The sequence below is a fragment of the Brienomyrus brachyistius genome, chromosome 25, assembly GCF_023856365.1.
Source record: "Brienomyrus brachyistius isolate T26 chromosome 25, BBRACH_0.4, whole genome shotgun sequence".
NCBI lineage: Eukaryota > Metazoa > Chordata > Actinopteri > Osteoglossiformes > Mormyridae > Brienomyrus > Brienomyrus brachyistius.
This window is the reverse complement of record NC_064557.1, coordinates 377,765-397,828: the sequence shown is the minus strand read 5'-3', so window position 1 is coordinate 397,828 and position 20,064 is coordinate 377,765. Positions and strand designations below refer to the sequence as shown.

The 20,064-nt window shown below is 44.4% G+C and overlaps 1 long non-coding RNA gene across 1 annotated transcript; it reads left to right on the top strand.

Annotated features, from left to right (window-relative positions):
• The first annotated feature begins 5,939 nt into the window (after positions 1 to 5,939).
• On the top strand, positions 5,940 to 7,171 carry LOC125720398 (uncharacterized). Its single transcript, XR_007385438.1, has 3 exons — positions 5,940 to 5,981; positions 6,167 to 6,307; positions 6,903 to 7,171. It is a non-coding gene; the product is annotated as an uncharacterized LOC125720398 (long non-coding RNA).
• Positions 7,172 to 20,064: the final 12,893 nt, after the last annotated feature.

Here is a 20,064-nt window from a genome sequence, read left to right as displayed (position 1 = left end):
TGCCTCACAGCTCTGGAAGCAGGGCTTGAGTCTCTGCCATGGCAATTATACCTTACCTTGTGGGGACCGAATGCCCCCACAATGTGATGAATACCCGTTCTTTTTTTTACCTTATTGGGATTTTTATGTTCTCACCATATCTTTGTGGGGTTTCCTCCAGGTACTCCAGTTTCCCCCCACAGTCCCAAAACATGCACACCAAATTGCCCATAGGTGTGCATGTGTGAGTGTGTCCTGCAATGGGTTGGCACCCCATCCTGGGTTGTTCCCTGCCTCACATCCATAAATTCCAGGATAGGCTCCGGACCCCCCATGACCCTGAATAGGATAAGTCGTTATAGAAGATTGATGATCGTGGGTGTGTGTCCTGCAAGGAGGATGACCACCTACCCATATCAAAAAGGACATTTTGAACTTGGACAGGATTTGTAACCTACCATTTCAATTAAAAGCACCAGTTTAGCACTAAGTTCTCGCTGCATGCTGATTGGTCAGTCTCCTATAATCATGCATGTGTCACTAATGTTAATGTGAAATGGCTGGATGAGTCTTTCAGTCAAGGAAACAAACCAGTCAAGGCACAAGAAAAACTGAACTATATAGCCGAACACAGGAGTCTTGCAGTTTGTAAAACCTGAAGTAGCTCAAAGTGTCCAATCTGACATGGATTTGGTGGTAACCTTAGCTGCATCAGACTGGCATCCCATCCAGGATTCTCCAAACCGCTTATCCTACTGGGTCGCAGAGGGTCCGGAGCCTATCCCGGAAGCAATTGGCACGAGGCAGGAAACAACCCAGGATGGGGGGCCAGCCCATCACAGGGCACACTCACACACCATTCACTCACACATGCACACCTATGGGCAATTTAGTAACTCCAATTAGCCTCAGCATGTCTTTGGACTGTAGGGGGAAACCAGAGTACCCGGAGGAAACCCCACGACGACATGGGGAAAACATGCAAACTCCACACACATGTAACCCAGGTGGAGACTCGAATCCGGGTCCCAGAGGTGTGAGGCAACAGTGCTAACCACTGCACTACCATGCCGCCCCTTACAGTGCTAACCACTGCACCACCATGCTGCCCCTTACAGTGCTAACCACTGCACCACCATGCCGCCCCTTGCAGTGCTAACCACTGCACCACCATGCCGCCCCAATCACAAAACCATACAGATGAAAGTCTCTGTATATTGATTATGAACAGAACATTAACCTAATTGTATAACAAGAGAGCAAATTAGCAATATAGCCTTTAGTTGGATTGATTGCCATAGTTAATTAACAGCACATTAACAGCAACAACTCAATGCTATGCATATACTTCAAAGTGCTTTGGAATATACCCCACATTTTAAATGTGGTATATATTCAATTTTAATATACCCAGTTACACTGGCATACACCATCTGAGAAGCAAATAGGTTATAATGGCTGCAAGGCTACTAAAAATTAGTCATTTGTTGTTGTTCTGTTCCATAGTCAATGGATTTAATTAAATCAACCAGGTTTTATCAATGAAATTACTTTTTTGACTTTTGTATAAAAACAGTAATTTCTTTGCATATCACACTTGAAAGATATGAAATGCTGTAATGAAATACTGCAATAAAATACAGGCATAAATCGTCTTAAAGCATAGAGTGATTGACCTCACACTCAAATTCAGGCAATAAGTGCCCATTTACATTTGGGCAGGTCTACCATTCCTAAGCTTATCCATTAACAGCAGTTATTTCTTAGTGTGAAAGTGTTTAGTCGTGCCTTATGACCACATGCCTCGAGTGACAATCTCTCCAAGCATTTTTGACAGGTTACAGGGTCAGATTTGAATAATGTATTTACTATTTTTTATTATAATTTTTTAAAAATAAATACGAAATATGATTTTCACATTAAGTTGTGTTGTCATTGACAGGAGATGCCATTCATCGTTAAGGAGAAGACGGTTGATGATAAGAAAATAATGTGGTATTACCTGTCTTGAAGCATTGAATGACAGTTCATGCTTTCAAGGACTATGATAGGCCGGAGGCTGGAATGTGTATTTTTATCAGCAAAAAATGATTACTTTTAATAAGAATTCACTCCAGGGGAGAAGTGGCACAGCCTTGTTTCCAAGGTTGTATCCCACTGGGGGATGGCAGAATGCACTTCATGTTCTCCCTAGAAAATGTGAGAACTGCACATCCACAGCCGGTTGTCGCTAATACCTTCAGCTGGCTGCTTTGTAAAAGTTGGCCTGGAAAGAGACTCGCCAAAATGTAACTCATGACGGTGATGTAGCCAGACCGACGTCTTTATGTTTTTTTTTTAATCATCCTGTAGCGTGATATTGTCCACAACGCTGTACCTGCGTGTCTGTGACCTTTCTCATTTATTTCCGGAAATACGAGTCAGGATCGTAATTAATTGTTGAGCCTTTAGGTTACGGAGATCCAATTTGTGCAGGGATACAGTAAACCCACAGTGCAGGGTTGGGTGTTATCCGTGAAAAGATGATGACATCTGACAAGGTTTGGAGATGGGTGCCGCCCCTTTGACCGAATCTGCCATTGACTAAAAGGAGCGTCATTAGTATTCTGACTCCTTGATAAATCCAACTGCATTAACTGCAGTACCCCCCTCCACCCCCATGTACCGAAAAAAAACACAAACTTAACATACGCAGATTCGTGACAATTGTTATTCGATTTTGCCACTCTTCTCACACCCTTTTATACAACTAAATCTCTGAACCGCCAAAATTCCATGCCAGCAAATCACTGCTGTAATCCCTTTAAATGTGTGCGGGTGATGAATTTCTGGGGTTCGCCAAAAGCGCAGCTTCTCCGTAAGCTGGAATCTCCTCGCTGCGGTTCATTTTTTGAGCGAGAGCTGAGCGAGGTTATTTATGTATTCCAATGCTCTTTGTTTCTCCAGCCGGTAATTTGGCTGCCAAGAAAAGTAGCTGTTTAGCTTATTCATACTGTCGACTACAGATAATTATCATTTTTCTCCTGTGGTCGTAGGAAGAGAGGAGCGCTTAAACTGGATGTGAAGTTGGACATGGTGGTTACTGCAAGTTCGTTATGTTTAACGTAAACACTTTGGTTTTGTTTCGGGTAACCCAATGGGACAACTTGGAGTCGCGATGTAGTCATTTATCTTGCAGAGACTTTGCCTAAATGTGGATCCTGCTTGATATCTGGCCAGTTGGCTTCTTGGGATCTCACCTGGCTGAACAGTGTCCCTGCCGCACACCTTGTGGTCCCACGGGGGCTCTGCAAGTTCATAGCCAGTGTGGATCATTGTTTTCTCCAAAACTGGTCATGTGACATGGGCTGCAGCAAGAATGCCTGGGAGATGACTGAGAAATGGGGGGGTCCGACAGCCTACGTGACTGGCTAAAGCAATAGCTCGCCGGAAGTGTGGTGCAGAATTCGATCTTTGCTTGGAACTCTAGATCTTCAAATACCCAAAGTCTTTCAGGCATATCTTAGCTTGGATAGATGCCCAATAAGCAAGGGGGCTGGCCCTTTGGGAAAGTTCAAAAACACAACATCTAGTCCCACAGAATCATGCAAGGCACTGGTCATGGTTCCAGTCCAGCTAGGGATGGCAGTTAAAAACCAGTGAATGGTAAAAAAAAAAAAAAAAAAAAAACTTGTCATGGCACTTCCACTGCAAACCAGTTCAAACCTCAGAACATGCAGTTGCTTCCCCCCCCCAGTGCCTCGCGTAAACACTCTGTACAAACATCGTAACAAAGTTAAAAGGCAAGCATAAAATCCGCCCTTTATATTTGCACTACCACAAGTCATTTACTCTTTTCTGTGGTCTATATAAATATTAAAGCTTTGCCTTCCCCCCAACCTCTTCCTTTAGCACGCTGTGACATCTGCTCTCCTTCTTTTGACTGCATAATTGCAAGAATATTTAAGTTCTGTCAGACTGTGTACTTCTTGAGCTTTGCCATTTATTCCCAGCCAGTGATAATGGTCTCCCTGTTTAGTCCGGCCCCTCCCCCAGTGTTCGGAAATGCACTGGTCTCCTGTTGTTTAATCGGCCTTTAAACGCAGTGGCCTGAGACTCAGTCTAGGTTTCTAGGTCCCCATTTCAGTATATGGTTCAGGTGCATCCTAGAGGGGAAGCCAGTGTCCATTTATTGTGAGGCCTCAGTTATGCAGCTACAAACTAAATATAATAATCAACATGCAGCTCTTTTGCTTTGAATGCACTTTTATGCTTTGTTGTTGTTGTGCCTGTAATTTCTGTGTTTTTATATACACAATGAAACAGAGGTTTCTGCAAACAATGAGATTTTCTGCATTCGCGTGCTACTTAACAATTACTAAAAATACACTTAATATTCTTTGCTAACAAATAAATTTACAGTATGTTCACCATCTGAGTACCTTTATTAGGAAGAAAATGTCATATCTTTGATTCATCAAAGTAAGCACCTCTAGCAGTTATAACAGCAGGGAAAATTCAAGGGATCCTAACTACAAGGGACATTAAATGCTGCTCTTTCATGGGACAAAAACTGTTAACTTGCATTTAGATTTAAAGGACAACCTTTGCATGTCTTCATGTGTAGTTGTTCACTCAGCTTTCCAGTGCTTAACGAGATTTTAAAAATGTGCACTTTATGAAATAAGTACCAAAAACCTGTGGTCTGCAAGTACTTTTCACTTGTAGTGTATTTCAAAAGAGTCTATTCTTTTACTGCTCTTCATCATTTACACACCTGTGTATGAGTACAGTGCTGTGGAAAAGTCTTAGGCAGCCAAAGGAAATGTTTAAAGCTATTTAGCTGGGTAGTCAGTGTATATTTGCTCAGAATAAGAAATACAGTTAAAAATTATAACATTTAACTAAAGAATAATAAAAACATTAAAATGTCATCTATTCTCCAGAGTTACTGGTGCCTTACTGGACGGCTGGATGAACACCGCTTCAGTTCCCAAACCTCTCCCCAGGGGCACCGCAGCCGTTCCATGTGTTTTTTACATCTCACCACCAGCTCACATTAATTTAATTGGTTAAAAAAGTCAATGGGGTATTGATTAGCCACACCAGGTTGGGCAGCGGTGGAGTCCGAGAATGCATCGGTTTATTGGATTATGGTTATGAGACGTGTTGAAAGGGTTAAAATGACACATTGACATAATGTCATAGTTTTACACCATCAATAAGGTCATTTAAATATCATGTTCTTTGATGCCTAAGACCTCTGCACAGCACTGTATGTAAGGCTAGTCTAATTAATTTTGCATAGATTATTTTTATGAAATATTATTCTCCTCTTTTTGAACTGATTACATTTGGTTTGATTTTAAAGGAGCACCTTCTTAATCCAGACGCACTTTGTCGTTCTGTTTTCTTGTTGGCATTCGAGCGCTAGGGGGCGCAGGTTGGGCGGGTCCCGCTCACCTTACCGAATGTTAACGAGTGTTATTATAGCGCTGGTTGAAGCCAGATCCATGCAGTGGAATAGTGATACAATGTCAACTGTATTAAACAGGGGAAAACCCATAAAAAAAAACATGCAGCAGAGGTAGCCCTTTGTGGTCGGAAGAATAGACCCTGGGAGTGTTTTTTTAAGTAAACCTTCCCTTTGTAATTGCGGAGCGTAACCTGTTATTTTGACTGGAAACGAGGGAAGGAAGTCGTCAGGAACATCTTATCTGTGCGGCCACGTCTGCGACCCAGTCGCCCAATCATATAAAGACAAGAGGAAACCTTTATTTATATGCTAGTATAACTTCTCCGAGGTATAAATGCAAATAAATTACCTGGCTGCATATAAATTAAAAGGGGCAGCTTCCTACTTATAATAACAGGACCTGCGTTTTGGCGATAAAACGCCGTATCTCGGCGGGAATAAGCCGGCCGTGACTGCGCCTTGAATAAAATTAAATGTTTTCCTGCACCGGAGAATCGAAAGTGGAGTGAGCAGCAGCCAAGACCTGCCTCGGGGTTTGTGTGGAGAGGTGCTGCACAGGATATCCGTTGTTTTAAAGCGCCAGGCAACCCCCCGACTCCCACTTTCAGGGAGACCGGTGTTTATTTGCGCAATAGCCACCGTGGCGCGATAAAAACCTTTGACCGCTCTGCCTGTCCGTTGCCCTCCCTTCCTGGAGGTGGTGACGCTGAGTTGTGCTTCATCACCTTCCAGAGCTCCTCCAGTACAAGTCCCCTGGGTGCAGATGCGAAGATGCGGCCCCACTGTAACACTGCACACCATTCATCTTCCGGTCAGCCGTTCTTTGCAAACCCAAAGCCACAAAATCAGCTGAACACCAACCAAACCATTGCGGTATGGAAATTATTATTCTCATTCATGGCCTTGGATGAAGACTCAGAAAAGCAGCTGTTTCCTTGTGTTGGCCCTGGTAGTCCAGTTGAAATGAATATATGTAATATTTATGTGAATATAATTAGGTAATATAATATTTACTTTAAAATATATATGCCTGCAGGGAAGGTGGAATGGGAGAATAGGATAGAATGTCAATTAGATGTGCTGTACCTGTTAATGAATTGTTGTAGCTGATTGGATGGATTTCAGGAAAATAGCATAGTGAATAACCTTAATTGTAAGGTTAAATGTTATGTGTTATTTACCAGGATAGATGTACTTTTGTAATAGTTTAGTTATTTGGGAAATTCACAATGCAGGTATGGTTCTTAAGATAAGTACTGGTCATTATTTACTTTAAATATGTGTCACATATTTTAGGCCATAGGGTCAATAAGGAAAATTAAGGCAGATATTTCAGCGGATGGTTCCAGAACCTGAATGAAAGGTCTGTTGAAAATGTTCGGGTTCTTCCCGGAGTGCCGGTGCAACCCAAGAACACTGTGAGACAGTGACGAGCTCCGAAATAAACCCCGATAATTATCTGATTCAGGGCAGGGGAGTGCCGGAGGAGGTGGGGGGACAAGGACTGGACCTGTGGGAGGACGAGACGAGATAAACGCAGTGTGTTCCGGTGGCTGAGCAAGACTCCGCTCTGTCAAGATAAATCGAAGAGGTGGAAGATCCCAGTTATTAAGCAGTGGTGCCTAGAACTGTATTTAAATATCTTAATGGTAATGTGATGTTATTGTGCTATTTTTCGACTGGATAACTTGGTATATGGTACCAAAATATGCACTCAGTGACCACTTTATTAGGTACACCTTTCTAGCTCTATACTGCTGTTCTTCCGAGAGCATTCATCCGTCCCTGGTTTGCAAACCGCTGTGCAGCGAATCATCAGGAATGTAGAGAAGACTGCTGGCCCTCTGTTACCTTTACTGCAAGACTTTTGCGAGTTTTGTAGAGCCAGAAATGTCCTCGGTGACGCGGCTCAACCTGGAGACCATTTGCTTGAAACGTTGCTGTCCAGTCGAAGGCATAGAGCGGTCAAAGCCCACGCTACCAGACTTAAGATGCTTTGTACTGCTCAGGGAGCTGCTATCCCAGTCTCGTTGTACTACCAATGTACAATGACAGTAGGGAATTGAATCTTAAATGTTGAATCTAGTATTGAGTAAAACCTGCTTTTACCTCCAGAACCACTTCAAGGGTTGAGAAGTTGTGTGTTCATGGAAGACTTTCTGTTCACCACTGTTGTACTGAGCTGTTATTCCAGCCCTCCCCGACCTTCCTGTTAGCTTAAACCAGTCTGGACATTCTCCTCTGAACTCTCTCATTAATGGGGTGTTTTTGCCCACAGAAACTGGATGTTTTTTTATTTTTTATTTTTTTTGCTTGTTCATCACACCGTTCTCTGTAAACTCTAGACACGCAGTGCGTGAAAATCCCAGGAAGGCAGCTGTTTCTGGCACCAACAATCACGCCACGTTTAAAATTGCTTTTTAGTCATTCTAATACTTATTCAAGTAATGGTGAACCTCTTGACCCTGTCTGCATGCTGTGTGGATGGAGATGGACATTTGTAGTGAATATAGGATGAGGATATGTCATGTTACTATTTAACTGAGCACAAAGAGCTGGGTTAGCTAGCAACCCAGGAGTAATTAAGAGTGAAGGTCTCTGCTCAGCAGCCTTACACTCATCAATCTAGCAATCAATCCGTCTTTATTTATGTAGCACTGTTTTGAACCACAGCGTTTACAAAGTATATTGCAGATATTTTAGAGAAAACGAAAGTGATTAAAATAAGCATACCTGAAATAACAAGTACAGAAAAAAAAATAGAATTAACTTTTAAAATAAGAATAATAAAAAATACCACCAAAAATGCCAGACTCTAGCCCCTACCTCACAGGGGCTGTAGCCCCTACCTCACAGGGGCGGGCTTCTTGCTCTTACTTCATTGGGGTCTCTAGCCCCTACCTCAACAGGGACTGTAGCCCCTATCATATGATTTCTCTGCCATACACGGGATCTGAACACATGATCACCTGGGTGTGAGCACACACCCCTAAACCGTTAGGCCATGCATCTAGTATCCTTTATCTTTTTGCTCTCTGTCAGTTTGCGTAGCATCACGCTACAACCTGAAACAAATGCAGCCAGTCATGACAAACACATTGTTCTGGATCCGCGCTCAGAAACGTGTAATTAAGAGATGGCACTAAGTCGGTGAAGTCGCCTTCTTTGAGAAGTCTGGTCCATTGTTGGAAAGTCCTGAGAAAACTGGCACGTTGCTCCCATGCTGAAAATTCCTTATGCTGCATTTTTTTTCCTGAGTCCTGGTTGTGTTTGTCTCACAAAAGTTCTGCTCTGCCTATTCGGGTTCTGTTTTTTTTTCCACAGAAGCCTTGCAAGCAAATTTACGTTGTTGGAACAGTTGCACAAACAATGAAACCCCTTTAATAGGTTCTGGAAGCGCGAGGGTCTTTGGTGACTAACATTCATGCCGTTCGGCCTGAAAAGGTCCCCTTCCCTCTGGAGGTGACAGACTTAACAGCTGACGGTGAAACATTAAACGAAGTACTTAAGCAATGCTCAGCACTTTCTTTGGTCTGGGCATGAAAAGCTGAAAATACAAAACAATGCCTTTGCCAATGTCAAGTTTCCTGTTTAAATAGCGCAGATCACTTGATGCCTCCGGTCGGATTCCTATCAGCTCCACACAAATTTTAATTAGCTACTCAAAAAAAAACAAAACAACAACAACAACTAATAGCTAGAGACCATTTTTCGTGTTCGTTATTAACTTTCTCCAGGATTCCTCCAAAGGTGATAGAAGTCATATGGGTGTTCAGAAGTGGGTGGGAAAACCAGGAGGGAAATATCTCTCTTTGTTTCCCACCAGCTACCGAAAAAAAGGCCCCATCCCTGAGCAAATAGCGGGTCGGCCGCGGGAAAGTGTGACTTCGTAATCAGTGCCTGCCGTGAACTTGCACTGCAGCGAGAGTAGTTTCGATGACAGGAGCTTCCTGGATAGATAGGAGACATCAGATAAGCTCCCGGATTTCAGGAAGCTGATGAGCAAGCCCCTAGCTGACGATAAGACCACCGACACGCCCCTCGCTCTCATCATGGGTGCTCTCCCGCCACGTCCTTTTCTCCTCTGCCGTGTTTGCGCCAAGCTCCGCCGGCCGCCGCCGGGGTCCGGATGACGCAGGTCGTATACAGGCACGGCTCAGGGCAGCCGTTTTACGAGGCCAGCGCTCACGGAAGCCAGAGAGGAAGCACTCCTTCCAACGGCATCGCTGGGACAGGAAGCGGGAAGGTCGTGTTTTTGAACGGAAGGTGCGGGGTAGGATGCGTCGAGCGCAGCAAGGGCCTGACGACGGCGTTGAGAGTTACAGCCGTTCTGTACCCAGGAGATATCAGCACAATGAGTATATATTTGTTAATCATGTAAGCTGTAAACCCAAAGAATATTAAAATGCATGTTTAATAGTTTTATATATTTGGTCCACGCTTATAAATCTATATGATATAAAATAAAATATCATCACTGAATATATAAATAAGCTTTATATCTACTTGCAGCTTCATAATGCATGCATTACGCATTTGTAGAACATTCACAAGCTGCATGTAAGTATACCTGAACATGCTTTAAAGCATTGCATTAATTATACTTTAATACAAGACGTGACAGTTTTAATATTCATTAATAACAAACATCATAAGATTTGCTATCAATCTTTTTATCTTGATTATTGAAAGTGTTATGAATGCAGTGCTTTAAGACATATTATGATATATTTACATGCTGTTTATGAATGTTCTATGATTGCATTATGAAGGTGCCCTGAATGTTCTGTGAATGCATAATGAATTCATTGTGAAGGTGCAGTTAATATAAAGCATTAGCAAATGCCCTTATCTGTAATAATACAATTGTGTGCATGTTGCCTAGCAACTTGAAGGGTAAGGTAAGGGTGATTTGCTGGGGAAGCCAGGAGAGGATGGGGATCCCTGGGAGACATCACAGCTGGTGTCCCCCCCCCTCCAACCGGTGACAAAGTGATTCATCGTTGCTGCCCATGCACTGTCTGCCCAGGGAGCAGGCGGTAGCTCCTGCTGACGCCACATGGGGCACTGCCAGGGTCTGCCCTCCAGACGGGTGTCCTGTGAGTCATCTGACCTACCCCCCTCAGCTTAAAGTACAGTGCCCCCTAATGGTCTGGAGGTCATTTTGCAGTCCATCCTTCACTTCTCCTGAGGACACAGTGCTATACTTCATAGTAGCAGCTACACTCTATGTGGAAGTCTCCCTGTTGTTGAAAAGGGCTTTCTTTTGCTAGGATGTACCATCTAGAATGTTTGTTTTTGCAATGTATGTAGAGTTTGCAGCTGTAATTTCAAACTAAAACAGTCCGAGTGAGGTAATAGTACAAGAAGCAGCTGTTTGTAAAGCCATAAGTTGTTACTTTTGCATGCAAAGAAGTCGTTCTGAGTGACATTGGCGTTCATCATATATGAATGCACTGATTCTGCACTTTTGAAATAACTCAACTGTTTCTCATGAGCAGACCGCCTGCTGTAGTCTGTTGTGGTTTCCTCATGTTTTTTGGGTGGCTCCACTGCAGTAATTGACTGCGACCATCAAGGGGCTGAAATGGTATATGAGCACACTGGCAGAACCAAGATTCTTTTTGTTTTTCCTTTGAGTTACATCCTTCCTTAAAGAAAAAAACAAATCTGATGCAGCCAGTGCTGCCACCTGCTGTTCATTTGTTCAGCGTGTGGTCCAGCATACGCGGGAGAGGAATCCCTGGAGGAATTTTCAGTCAGCGGCATATAAAACGCTGTGAAGCAGTGTTCCTGATTAAACTGTGATTCCTGCTTTAACCAGGAGCACGCCGCCGGTCACAGAAACGTTACACGTTTTCCAAGGGGTGCGACATCAATCTGGTGCAGCCGCCGCTCAGCCCCGCGACCGACAAGGGCTTTTGAGGAAAACTTGCAGCTGTGGAACGTTAACTGGCTTTGCTTGCTGCTAATGTTTCAAGACATCTTCAGGCAGTCTGGGATAGGTTTGGCTATCAGGCCCCTTCAACAGTCTGGGATGGGATTGGCTATCAGACCCCTTCTCCAGTCTGGGATGGGATTGGCTGTCTGACCCCTTTTCCAGTCTGGGATAGGTTTGGCTATCAGACCCCTTCAACAGTCTGGGATGGGATTGGCTATCAGACCCCTTCTACAGTGCGGGATGGGATTGGCTATCAGACCCCTTCTCCAGTCTGAGATAGGATTGGCTATCAGACCCCTTCAACAGTCTGGGATAGGTTTGCCTATCAGACCCCTTCTCCAGTCTGAGATAGGATTGGCTATCAGACCCCTTCAACAGTCTGGGATAGGTTTGGCTATCAGACCCCTTCAACAGTCTGGGATAGGTTTGGCTATCAGACCCCTTCAACAGTCTGGGATGGGATTGGCTATCAGACCCCTTCAACAGTCTGGGATAGGTTTGGCTATCAGACCCCTTCAACAGTCTGGGATAGGTTTGGCTATCAGACCCCTTCAACAGTCTGGGATGGGATTGGCTATCAGACCCCTTCAACAGTCTGAGACAGGATTGGCTATCAGACCCCTTTCCCAGTCTTAGATGTGATTGGCTATCAGACCCCTTCAACAGTCTGAGACAGGATTGGCTATCAGACCCCTTTCCCAGTCTTAGATGGGATTGGCTATCAGACCCTTTTTCCAGTCTGAGACAGGATTGGCTATCAGAACTTTTCTACAGTCTGAGGTGGGATTGGCTATCAGACCCCTTCTACAGTCCGGGATGGGATTGGCTATCAGAACTTTTCTACAGTCCGGGATGGGATTGGCTATCAGGCCCCTTCTCCAGTCCGGGATGGGATTGGCTATCAGAACTTTTCTACAGTCCGGGATGGGATTGGCTATCAGAACTTTTCTACAGTCCGGGATGGGATTGGCTATCAGAACTTTTCTACAGTCCGGGATGGGATTGGCTATCAGAACTTTTCTACAGTCCGGGATGGGATTGGCTATCAGAACTTTTCTACAGTCTGGGATGGGATTGGCTATCAGACCCCTTCTCCACCAGCTTTTTTTCATCTCCACCCTCTGGTGAACCACCCACCTATTTCTGATGCCCACTCTGGAGCTGCAGCCCTCCACCTTACTTGCCCTTGCAGTTTCCACCCCTGGCCTCTCTGTCAGCATGAGCCACTTAGTCATCACCCTCCATTGTTTGGCTTGGCTTCTATCAGTTTAGATCTGTGTCATTCAGGACAGCAGAGCGGAACAGCCAGGCAGGCGGACAAGCGGACAGACAGAGCAACAGACAGGCGGTGACGTCAAATCAGTGGTTACCCCTAAATCTTGTGACAGACTTTGTACTGTCTTAATGCATTGTATAATAATAATAAACCCATCCACGGTTATGCTCCAGGGCCTCCCATGATCCTCTTGCGTTGAATATGTTGTCGGGAAGATGGATGGATAATAGAGAGCATTTTAATGCATGTCACCACCTACTGAGGCGCCCCCATGCACCTGAGCTCCCGATCACGCCACTGTCTGACCCACGATTACTTAAAGCAAAAAAGACGCACAGCTTTCCGCGGACACGTTCACACAGTTGCTCTCCCCACTCTCCTGACGGAAAATAAGAAAGACTATACCTTTTAGCTTTCTGTTTATCTCATTCTACTTTCTCATACGATTGCACTAAGGCACTTTTCACGAGGGATTCCTACTGTAGCGGTTTTTATGACATGTTCCACGGTTACGAGATGGCTGGCAGCGTTTATGGGCGACTTTCCTAACCGGCGTATGCTGTGGGGCTTGGGGGTCGTTACCTCTGCGTCAATCTTTGTTCTGCTTTTGATGTTGGACGACCACGGCGGCCTGACTGTGAGCTAAGGGGGTGAGGGGTTCTAATGGTCGTCAGCTTGGGGTTTTCGTCTCTGGGGGAGGGGTGGGGGGCAGCGTTTTTAGCAGCTTGCACGAACCTCATTCCCAGCAAAACACAAAATGAAACCAAATGCAAAAACAAGTCGATCCTGTACAAAAAAACCTTGATTCTATAACCTGTGTTTCCTTACTCTGTTTAAGAAGTTTAAGGTACTGTTCTTCAGTGCATCCAAGATCTCATCCTCACCAGCTTTGTCTTCTGATGGTTCAAGGCTGGATTAGCCAATGGGGTCCAGACTAACAGTCACCTGACCCCCCCACCCCCCGAGTAGATGTACAGTGTGACAAACCTCGAGCCATTCTTGATAATTGCTTCAGCAGGCACTCAAAGTAAACACAGAGTGTGAGTCAGTAATTGCCCCGAGGGGGGGGGCGTATGTGTTCGGGGGGCCTTATCTCGAATTGTTTGCACATTTACTCAGAGGAAAAGCCTGATCGTTTGCATAAATGGGGGGGGGGGGGGTCACGTGTTGTTTAATGAAGATAAAAGTTACATGGCTTGACATGCGATTCGATGAGCCTGAACACGAATATGCAACCTTTAAATTATGGATATTCTGGTGTGGTACTCAAGGGTTTGATTAATGAGTAACTGTACGATTTTCCTTTTAATAAAATAAAATGAATGTAGATATTGAAATATAAAAGTGGGTTACAATATGGTCTTTGTTTTCCTGATAGATTGGTAACCGAGACACTTTGAATCTCAGGGGTCTTTTAATAACAGTCTCATACAATGGACCATGCAGTAGAAGATCACCTTCACTGCTCTGGGGGGGTCGCTATTTTTAGCCCTTTGCAGTCTTTTCGGTTTCCCCTGGAAGTCTACCGTCTAGCAGCCACCAAACCTCGTTTCACATTTCTGTCTACAGGTGAAACTGTCGCAGCGATGCTGATTTCTCTCGCTAAAAAGGGACAGTTAATATAACGAATGATTCTTCGTGTAGCTTTCATTTCCTCACGAAATATTAAATGCAGACGTACAGCAGCAGCTGGCAGACAGAACATCTTGCCCGTTCGTTATTGTCTTGCTTATCATTTTCCTGGCTGCTTTCCTCCAGGCCCACATGGTTTGATATCACATTGCCCCTAGATGTTTGTTCACTCTGTTTACACCGGGATATACAAGCTGTCTCTACAGCAACGTGGCACCACCAAGGATAAGTAAGAACACAGCAATAAGAAGCCGGATTTCTGTTCTGAACCTGGCCACTCTTGTCCTCTGGAGAACCTTGAATGTGTTTCACTTCCTGTCTTAAATAGAAGGTTCAATCTGAAGTACAGTTACTGCTTTGCTAGACCCAATATGTTTGGTTTGTCTGGGGAAGGACTACAGTTAATTTAAGTGCATGTCGCAGGACTGGGAACTGAACATGCACACACACACACACACATACACATACATATATGCATATATGATCTGTTTCATTTTTCATTCATATATCCATCCATTTTCCAAACCGCTTATCCTATTGGGTCGCAGGGGGTCCGGAGCCTATCCCGGAATCAATGGGCACGAGGCAGGGAACAACCCAGGATGGGGGTCCAGCCCATCGCAGGGCACACTCACACACCATTCACTCACACATGCACACCTACGGGCAATTCAGCAACTCCAATTAGCCTCAGCATGTTTTTGGACTGTGGGGGGAAACCGGAGTACCCGGAGGAAACCCCACGACGACATGGGGGAGAACTCCACACACATGTAACCCAGGCGGAGACTTGAACCCGGGTCCCAGAGGTGTGAGGCAACAGTGCTAACCACTGCACCACCATATATATATATATATATGGTGGTGCAGTGGTTAGCACTGTTGCCTCACACCTCTGGGACCCGGGTTCAAGTCTCCGCCTGGGTTACATGTGTGTGGAGTTCTCCCCCATGTCGTCGTGGGGTTTCCTCCGGGTACTCTGGTTTCCCCCCGCAGTCCAAAAACATGCTGAGGCTAACTGAAGTTGCTGAATTGCCCATAGGAGTGCATGTGTGAGTGAATGGTGTGTGAGTGTGCCCTGTGATGGGCTGGCCCCCCATCCTGGGTTGTTCCCTGCCTTGTGCCCATTGCTTCCAGGATAGGCTCCGGACCCCCCGTGACCTAGTAGGATAAGCGGTTTGGAAAATGGGTGGATGGATGGATATATATATATATATATATATATATATATATATATATATATATATATATACTCGAATGAAAAATAACATGCTAATACTGCGTTGGCCAAAGACATAAAATCATAAATCTGATCCATAGAAACAGCTGCAACTATGTAGCTCCTCATCTGCACACAGTAACAGCTTATTGTGATCTTAATCCCTGCTCTCTTCAAGTATTCATGTCACTGCACAAAGACTTATGGCCAAAACTGCTTGCTCCATAACTTTGGAAAGATGCACGTTTGTTAATTATAAATTCATAATGAGACATCTGCCTGAAAAACGAAACGTACTTCAGTTTTTTTTAAGAAAAATCTGAGATGGGGAAGAAAGAGTGTTGCCTGTCGTGTGAAACTCTGACTCAAAATATGTTACTATTGTTTCTTGTGAATAAGATGCGTTTAGTATTGTGGAACACATATTGTCGGCATTAACTATGAGCAGCGCCTTTGAGCTGCATGAACTTCGTAATGCACATGTGCAGATCTGTATATCCAGGTCAGTGTGACTGCAGGCATAAAACAACACAATGTACAAAATGTAGGTCTTTTTTACACGTTAAAGAAATGAAAAGTAACGTAGAAGATGAGCGTGAATTACGTCGCGTGGATCACAACTGAGCGCTAACATGGCGACATAGGAAAAGCAGATGGTTGTACGCTGCTAATCTTAGCCGGAAGCTTCGCTTTCCTGGGTAAAAATCGCTCCCAAGTGTGATAATGCCACCATGTGGAGAGTTTTGTGGTTCTACCTGTCTATTCCCAGCTCTGCCTCCTCCAGCCTCTCTGATAATCGGCTAGCAGAATAAATATAGACACACAAGATCATTTGTAGTTTACCTGTAGTACATATTCAGGATTATAAACAATTAATGAACCGGAATTAAGGTTAAAATGCTGTTGAAACACTTTTTTTTTTTGCCTGCGATACCATTTTAAGTCTTTGATGGCTATAGATGAATGATCACTTGGATCGAGAACCGCCTAAAACGTTAATTCCCGGGGGAACGTGTGCTAAGCATGCAGACCATATGTGATCCTGGTGAACCTTGCAGGCTCGCTGCGGCACCCTATCACATATCAGGAGACAAGTGATGCCTGTGATGTGATGGAGCGCTGAGCTTTTCCACGCTCTGATCCAGGAAAGTGATGTGAGTACAGCTGCCCGAAGACCTCAGATGGAAAGTGAGGTAAAAAATGCGAGCTGGAGTTCAGTCGCTTAAACAAGGACTTCTCAAGATCCGCATGCACCCTGTCGGGACCTACAATTAGGGAAATGGTTACTGGAATGAAAGGACTGACCCGGAAGGCAGAACTGGTTTCTTGTAACTACTTCAGGATCAGTTTAGAGACAGAAGGAAGGGATTAGGAATGTTCCCACAGCAGAGACCAGAATGACTCAGAGAGATCTCGACGACAACAACGTCGAGGGCGTGTTAGCCTCCATGGCGGCATAACACAGAGCTAACCAGACGCTGCCTATTGCATGATGGCGTGATGAGGGGGTGCTTACTGGAGGCTCCCAAAGCTTAGACAGGAAGCCTGATGAAAGTGGAGCGAATCAGGCCACCCAGGAGTACAAAGCTGTCAAAAAACTGTGGTTTTGGGCAGACGTTCCAACCGGGTGATCACATAAACCTGGACCAGAGGGGACGTCATGAGATAGAACTTCAACGTACTCCGTAACCCAAAGTATTACCACAGGGTGCCAAATGTTACGGACAAGCTCCTCTCCCTAAGGGAGTTTACATCACTAAACCTTCTGCATGTTGCATATTAACAAATTCCCGGTGTAATACTTGGAAGTTTCTCATTTTAGTTAGGTATGAATAACCAATAGCGCATTTTTGATTATACGTTCGCATCCTTTTTCCCCTTTAGCGAGCCATCTGGCAAAAATATTGGTGTTAGCATTTTTCACACCAAATGAAGACCAGCGGGCCGTGCATCCAGCCTCATTCATGTGCAAGAAATGACCAGAATAACAGTCATCCATCTCTATTGTTTCAGTATGAAATCATGGAATAGCTGGCTCCATAACAACCCCTCTTGTTTCTACGGAAGCGGTTCTGTTGGTGGTCCTCAAAGCTCTTTCAAACGAGGTGGAAGAGACTGTGTTTTCTGTTAGAAGACAATCAGGAGAGCTGAGGTCTCACGGACCTCTGACATCTGCACGTTTGGCTGGGGAGACAGAGCTTGGCATGACTGTACAGGGATCTTATACATTTGGATCTTGTCAAAGAATAGTTTGCGGTGTGTGGAGAAAATCACGACTTAATGCCTTCTGGGGACTTTATTGTTAACATGGAATCCACACTCCCCATAAACAATGACCAGTTAACATCTGAACAGCATAGAACTATTCCTTGTATGATTAGTATGACTTTTTAATAAGCAGTTTGCCTATTGGGCCATGTGTCGATATCGTAAATGACCCAGAACAGCAGAGGCATGGTGTTTCAACTCCAGGGAGATGTCATGACCTGCCTCTGTCCACCCTGTCCAGTCCTGGGGGGCCAGAGCCCTCCTTATTTTGGGGTTTCCCCTCATTTAACACACCTGATTCAACTCCTTGTGCTAATTATTACACTGCTCTTGAGTCGAATCATTTGTGGTGGGAACAGGGATACGGCCCCCCCAGGACTGGTGTTTGACACCCCTGCCCTAGCTGCTCTCTGTCGCTCGTAATTAGTTAATTGTCATGATACACACCTGTCACTTGTGATTAACCCCTCTGCCGGGTCATTTTCTGTTCACCAATAGTGGTGATCGAGTGTGTTCCACTGTTCACTATCTGTAGCCAGCTCTTGTTCTCGCTACCTGCCTTCTGTTTTGACCCCTCATGGTATTTTAATTCCTGTTGGAACGCCCCCCCCCCCCCCCCCCCGAACGCCACATCTGGATTGCCTTTCTGTGGTCGTGACTGGAGGTAACCTTCCATCCATGTTTACAAGCAGTAACAGATGTGATCTGAGCAGTGTCAGTAATCACATGACCGTAATGAATGACGCTTTTTTTGGGTAACATTGTAACACTGGACAATCTCTGGCTTGTGTCTTATGGTAGGATGACGTGTGAATGGCTATAACATATATTGGGCGGTAACAGGTGCTGAGGGTTTACAGTTCATCAAGCTATGTGCAAACCCAAAAATGTGTGACAGCTTTAACTGGTCAGACATAGTATCACTTCACACTATCCTCATCCTGCATTTGATGCAATCTTCTTTCTTCCTCTCATTCACTTCACTAGCAAAGAGGAACTCCAAACGAATAGAATAATACACCAGTGAAGTATTTTCAAATTAATTATTTAAACCGCAAAAGCTGAAATCTGAAACGATAAGAGACTTTCTGACTATAAAACAATGCGATGTTCCAACAGACTCAAGCCTGCTTGCTTACTTACCGGATCTGAGAGTCTGTTGTTATGGTTTTAGGGACAGACCGAAGACCAGAAAGTTGTTTAACTTGAACTGCTGTGACCCATTCATGAGAATACTTGAATCCATTGTGTTGTAAGATGAATGCCTTCCTAGAGCATTCCCTAATGTATCCACTAAGTGTAGAAATTGGCACAATGGAAATTGCAGGATGTTCTTTGTAAACTTGTGCTCCCCTGTGCACTGTGATGTTTTGGAATCTCTCCAAGGTTTTCCTTCAGGGCTGTCCCGTTACGATAAACATTTACATAAATGTGCATGGCCATCGATTTGGAAGAACATTTAACAGATTTCTAGTGTTGTGCATGCCTCAGTCTTAAATTTCACACTGTGGTTTAGAGTAACCATTTCCCGCCATAACTTATCACGCTAGGGATACCTCAGTGTTTACCCAAGGCGCCCTCTACTGGTCACTGTTGTTTCATAATCGAGTGGCGTGTTGCTTAGCAACTTCCAGAGGGGGCCATCGGTGGACATCTCCGGCAGTACCAACACGCTGAGAAGCAAAATGTCTCTTTAAAATTTTTTGGCATTGCAAAGAAATATCTCTGAGGATTGTGCACTTGAGGAATTAATTTGCTCAGTGTTTTTACGTAACTTGCATATACTACTCTTGGCAGTTAATTTGGACCTGATACCCTTTGGCTGCTACACTAACTACTACACTACCAGAAAAAAAATTAATCCGAGAAGCTGGGATTTCTGGCTGAGTACAGCCTTTCTTGAAGAATTAGCACAAAGCTAATGCTAGTGTTCATGCAAATGGTCTACGAGACCAGTATACTCTAGACCAGGAGTGTCCCGGGGGGCCGGAGCCCCGCACAGTTTTTGGGTCACCCCCCCCCCCCCCCCCCAAGGACTGCAGTTTGACATCCCTGCTCTAGACTAAACGGGCTGAGATTAAATCTTTCTAATATCCATAAATTTCATTGTGGTTTAACTATGAATTGGAAATATTAAGCTTAATACCCGGAGCTTTACTTGTGAAAACAGGGCGTTTATATTCTCCATTTCTGCAGTTGACCAATCTAGTAACACATGATTAAAAAAAAAAAAACTCTCATCTAAAAATTAAATTGCTTAAATAGCTAAAACAAAAAATGCTCTCACTTCATTA